This window comes from Equus quagga, chromosome 10 (genome assembly GCF_021613505.1).
Source record: "Equus quagga isolate Etosha38 chromosome 10, UCLA_HA_Equagga_1.0, whole genome shotgun sequence".
NCBI classification, from domain to species: Eukaryota; Metazoa; Chordata; class Mammalia; order Perissodactyla; family Equidae; genus Equus; species Equus quagga.
In genome coordinates, this window is record NC_060276.1 from 4,523,291 (window position 1) to 4,529,290 (window position 6,000).

Consider the following 6,000-nt stretch of genomic DNA (forward strand, 5'->3'; position numbering starts at 1 on the left):
AGCAGATATCACTAAGCCCTGAAAGGCAGAAACGAAATGTCCTGGGAGCTGGGGTGTGAGTGGGGACTGTACAAGGACCAGGTGTGTCAACTTTCCAAAATTCATTTGGGCAGTGGTCAGAGGCTCCTGGGTTCTACTTTGTGTGCCAGCGTCAAGGCCCTAGGAGCTGGTTCTCGTTGCGGTTGAGCTCCTTAACTGTTTCCAGCACTCTACCCCAGGGGCCAGCACTTGCACCGGAGGGACAGTTTGCACAGAAAGCTAGTCACAGACAGCGAGCCCCGAGCATCGTTCTGTTGGCTCTTGTATTAAGTAGCAAACTGTGAGTCATCCTGGCGTTTCCAGACTTGCAGATGCACCAGAGACCCAATGAAGCAAGTGGGGTTGCTTATCTCATTCAGAAGCAGAGATAATGTCCCTTCCTGTCTACAGGCACTTCTTTGTTTCCCCACTCACATGTTGTCATTTCTCCAAAATGCCCAGAAAAGCAGAGAAATTGTGTTCAATTTACCAGGAAAGTGATTTCTAAGCACTGGCCGTGCCCAGGACCCTATGCCATGCATTTAGCACGCACGCACTTCACCGAGACGCCCAGACAGCCCAGGTGGCCACACAGAATCAGGAATGTCCATGCAGCCAGCGCGGCCACCTTGACATGGTGCCGGAACATCATTTGAAAAGAAAATACTGCTTTTGATTAGGAGAGGATTAGCAAATGTTTTAAGACTTCAGTTTTTTCTTTTTTAATTGTGGTAAAATTGGCCATTTTAACCATTTTAAGTGCACGGCTCCACGGCATTAAGCACATTCACATTGCTGTGCAGCCATCCCCGCCATCCATCTCTGGAACTTTTTCATCTTCCCAAACTGAAACTCTGTCCCCACGAAACATTAACTCCCCATCTCACCAGCCCCAACCCCGGACAGCCACCCTTCTGCTTTCTGTCTCTCTGACTCCAACTACTCTTAGTACCTCACAGAAGTGGAATCGTACACTGTTTGTCCTTCTGTGTCTGGCTTATTTCACTTAGCATAATGTCTTCAAGGTTCATCCGTGTTGTAGCATGGGTCAGAATTCCCTTCCTTTTTAAGGCTGAATAATATTCCATTGTATGGATGGACCACATTTTGTTTATCTACTCATCTCTTGATGGACACTTGGGTTGTTCCTACATTTTGGCTATTGTGAATAGTGCTGCTATGAACACTCGTGAACAGATATGTGTTCGAGACCCTAGTTTACATTCTTTTGGGTATATACTCGGGAGTGGAATTGTTGAGTCATATGGTAATGGTATGTTTAATTTTTGGAGGAGCCACCGTACTGCTCTCCACAGCAGCTGCACCATTTTACGTTCTTACTAACAGTGCACATGGTTTCTTATTTCCTCACGTCCTTGTCAACACTTGTTATTTTCTGTTTTTCTTAATAGTAGCCATCCTAATGAGTATCAAAATTTTGGTTTTTGAGGACATGAAATAGAAAGCCACATTTGAGTGCTTTACCCGTTCACCTTTTCTAGAGCTTATCTTTGAAAGTGCTGCCTGATAGATGGAAAGGGGCGTGGAACTGTTCCCACTTATTCCCACTCAGAGGTACTTGTGGGCCTCCCACACCTTTCAAAGCTTTGCCACGTGGAAATAAGTCATCAGTACTCAAAATGACAAATGAGGAGTCCGCCTTCATCTCCTGGCCCCCGAGTCAGCTGGCTTTGGCAAATTCTCCTCATGTGCCATGCAAACGCCTCACAGCTACGCTCACCTTCTCTGCTCAAGAACGGAGGATGGTCGGACGTGGTAGCACGTTACAGGGACAAAAGCAGCTAGAGCCTGTGCGTTTAGCTTCCAATCCAAAGCTCCCGAAAGCAAAGCAAGAGTTGGAAGAATTTCTGACGCGGTAGGGCGATGCACCTTTCAGGCCTTCAAGGCCACATTTAAGTGAAGCCTAGATGGCAATTTCCCGAAGTGCCCACTTCCCTTTTTCCCGTGCAGTGAGCTCCAATAACCAAATCAAGGTCTATGGGTTCTGTGCGATTCCAAGATGCACATCTTCTAATCTAACATGAAACTTGGTTAACACCGGCAGAAGGCCCAAAGTGCGGGAGACACGGAGAAACGCCGCCCTGTACTCTGCTCTTTCTTAGCAGCTGTTACCCCATCGGGCGTCAGGAGCCAGGGACGGCTCTGCCAGGGGTGCTCTGTGGGCTCTCAGGATGGCCACAGATGTGGGTCTCTTCAGACCTGGAAGTTGCTTTTAGTTTTCAACAATCTCACTGTCTTTGATGGGGGCAACTAAACTGGTAAGATGTCATCTAACAACCACAAAACACCATAAAACAAAGCGGCATTTGGCAGGGTGAGCAAAATTAACGAGATCAAAGAAAAACCCAAACTTTTTGGTTGCTTTAACTGTAAGCAGTGTTCTACCCTCCGCTGTTCCCTTCAAGCTCCCAGGTGGACAGGCCAGAGCACACACGGTTGCTTCATGCAGCAGGCCCAGGTTATGGGACTGTCAACCCCTAAGGGACAGAAGAGGCTCAAAGTACAAATGGACTCCGAAGAGGTTTCCGTAAATCTGTGCTATGGGGCCATTAACGGATCGGAGAGGGGGAAGCGGGGGCGGGAGCAGGAAGGACGGGAGGGTGCAGTCAGCCCGCTCAGTCTGCATCCCTGGCTCGCCGGGATGGGCCACATCTCTGACCCACATAGCGGCTCTGGCACCATGCACTCCTGCACTCAGTGGCAGTGCTGGCTGCAGGAAATAGGGCCAAAGCTGAAGGGATCAAGGCCACTGTGACCTTCCATCCGCCCTAGACATTTTTTATGTTTTGCTAACTTTTCACCTCCGGTCATAACAGTAGCGGAGCAATTCACTTTCAAATCACTTGGCCGTCCAGACCTGGACTGCCTCTCCACGTGATGGTCTGCAGCTCGGGTCTGTGCATATTCACCAGGAAGCACAGTTGAAAGGAGCGCAACATAATGATTTATTTCTGTCCTCGTCTGCTCTTTGAAAACTGAAATGAGATTCCTTTCCTTGCTTTACAGTGACGAATAAGCAGCTTGTTTCAATGAACTCAGTATAGAATAATTTATATACTTTGGTTTTAAAAAGTCTCATTTTGGGCACCCCAACTTCAGCAAATTTCATTGTTTCTCTTCAGGTATGTTAAGACAAAACAAAGAAAAAACCAAAACTTGACAAAAGGTTTCTTTTTTTTTGAGGAAAATTAGCTCTAACTGTTGCCAATCCTCTTCTTTTTGCTGAGGAAGACTGGCCCTGAGCTAACATCCGTGCCCATCTTCCTCTACTTTATATGTGGGACATCTGCCGCAGCATGGCTTTTGCCAAGTGGTGCGATGTCCACACCCGGGATCCGAACCAGTGAAACCTGGGCCACTGAGAAGCAGAACGTGCGCTCTTAACCGCTGTGCCACCAGGCCGGCCCCAAGAGCTTCCTGAAAAAGGTTGCCTTTTCAGCTTTCCTAAATCAATTATTAAGCAATTAAACAATTGGATCTACTGATCTCTACTATTGTGGTGTCTGTAGTTCGGGCTTTGCGCATCCTGGGAAATGTGGGTGTTGACCTCGCTGAGTGATGGATCGTTGCTCCAGGGACAAGAAGTGACACTGCCTGAGCGTCATCTCACTCACTCTTCAACTTCTGACGGAATAAAGGCTGGCATTTGACAAGCAGCTCATTTTAAATTTCCGCTTTTTGAAAAAGGAACATAGCTTTGAGGTGGAGGATCATTAATGGTTCTCAGAAACCAAAAAAGAAACTGAAAAAAATCTGATTCTTCGTAACATTAGTACCAAGTTCTGAGTCTGCATTTCCCAAATTCGATAGCCTATGGAGTTTCGTTTCCTGGCAATGCACAGCGGTTAAAACAAAACTTGTTCAACACTGAGATACGGGGCCCTAAATTTTCAAAATGTATGTTACACTGTGTCTAAATATATTTCCTCCCAAAGCAGCTAAAAAACGTTTCCCCAAACTAAATAGCTCTTTGTGGCCCAATTTAGAAAGCAGGGAAAATTAAGCTTGTATGTGCAATCATGCTTAGATACAAAATAAAGATACTTATTCAGGAAAATATTGTCATGTCTGGCAGAGAAGATGCTAGCAGGGTAAGGCCCAGCTCTGACCACGGGCTCTTGGAAACCTGACTCACCCCCGCCCCATCCTTCCAGAGCTTTCCCCAGAGGTCTGTGCTCTTGCATTTCAGCAGGACTAACTTTCGAAACGAAATCTGTGATGCTCCACGCTGGAACTAGTAAAAGACAAGCACAAAGAAACTTTTCTCATAACACGGGGAGCAGTCACTCTCCCCCAACCCTTACCCGCAAAACAAGAGGAGAGTTAAGGGAAGCCAGTGAAAGGACTTGCAAGGCCAAGGTCACAGGCCCTTCCTTGACAATATGTGGTGCTTCTGATTCCATCTCGCCTGATCCTCTTTCTCCAGTGGAAAATGGAGCTGATGTAACTTTGACAAGAATAGAGAATTCTCTTGGTCTAACTAACTTGGTTTTATCATTTTTGTTTTCAATGGGAGGTCATGATGTGAATGTAAGGATTTTAATTTGCAGTGCTAATTGAGACAGCCGTAATTAAAGGCTCTGCTCTACCGAGCAGGCGAGTCCAGCCTTGGAAATTCAGATCCGAAAGAATCTTGAGTCTCTGTGAGGGTTCTCTGCGGAGGCTTTGGGGTGGGAGGCATCCCTGAAGGATCGGCGAGGGTGCTCTGGACGCTAGGGCATCCCCCTGGGGCCTGGTTGGAGCTAGCCTCCGAAAAACAACGCAGACGAGAAACACCAGTGCCCCAGTCCCAGTGACTGAACCGAACCAGCGATCCTGGCAGCACTGTGGCTGGGCGGGTCGGCAAGGCTGGCCCTCCCTCTCTCTCCTATTCGCCCTCTTTGCCTATCAGCCTATCAGTAGCATGCCCTCTGTCTGGATCTAGAAACTGCAGGCAGCGCTCAGCCTGCTGCAAGCAGCAGGGTCGGGGCCAAGCTGACTGTGGGCAGAATTGGGCTGCCCCTTATCCCCTCCTCTCTGCTCACTTAAAGTCATCCTGGGGTCCGTTTGTTACTCAGCATCCACGCAGGGCTGAGGCAGCCCCCACAGGGCTCCTAGGACTTCTGCCGTCCGTGTTTGGAGGGAGCAGCAGCCAACATTCTGCCCTCCCTACTGGTCAGGGACGCTCAGGAAGCTGTGGCCTGGCTTAGCTGCTTTGCTCCTTTCTGGGGTCACCAACCTGTATCTGCCGCTTGGCTTCTCCTCAGCCACCTGGCAAATGTCCTCCCTGACGCCCCCTCCACCCAGAGAGCACTCCCCTGCCCCTCCTCTGCACGTTACCACCCAGCTCTGGGAGCTGGAGAGGACCCGGGCACTGAGGCAGTCCAAACCCACTCCACTGGGTTACCGGTATTCTAAGGTTCAGGAACTTTCTTGAAATAGCGGCAGCCAACATTGATGGAGCATTATTGTTTATCGTGTACCAGGCCCTGTGCCAAGCGTTTTCACCTCATCTCAATTAATCCTCCCAGCAAGCTAATTAGATAGATGGAGAGGCTGAGGCCTGGAGAGGGTAAACAGCTTGGCAAATGAAAAAGTGAGAGCCAGGACTTGGACGCAAGTGATCCAAAGCCTGGGCTCTCTTGAACCTGGTCTCAAGCCCAGCCCCAGGGCCCACACCCTGCCAAGGTCCTGGTGTCCTCTGCCCTGTGCCGTCTCCGTTCAGGCCCTGGCTGCTGGGAGTGCTACACTTCGGAGGGCTCAGTTTGCCAGGAACAAGAGGGACCCACAGGTGAGGGCAGCAAGAGGGCTTCCCCAAGGCCCCACTTCAGACGGAGCTGCCCAGATCCTCATCACAGGCCCAGATCCCCGTCACAGGCCCAGATCCCCGTCACAGGCCCAGATCCCCGTCACAGGCCCAGATCCCCGTCACAGGCCCAGATCCCCGTCACAGGCCCAGATCCCCGTCACAGGCCCAGATCC

General features: G+C 49.5%; 1 protein-coding gene across 2 annotated transcripts in view; it reads right to left on the reverse strand.

Annotated features, from left to right (window-relative positions):
• MAMLD1 (mastermind like domain containing 1) overlaps positions 1-6,000 on the reverse strand; it is a 126,066-nt gene that overhangs the window by 29,516 nt on the left and 90,550 nt on the right. The window lies entirely within an intron of this gene.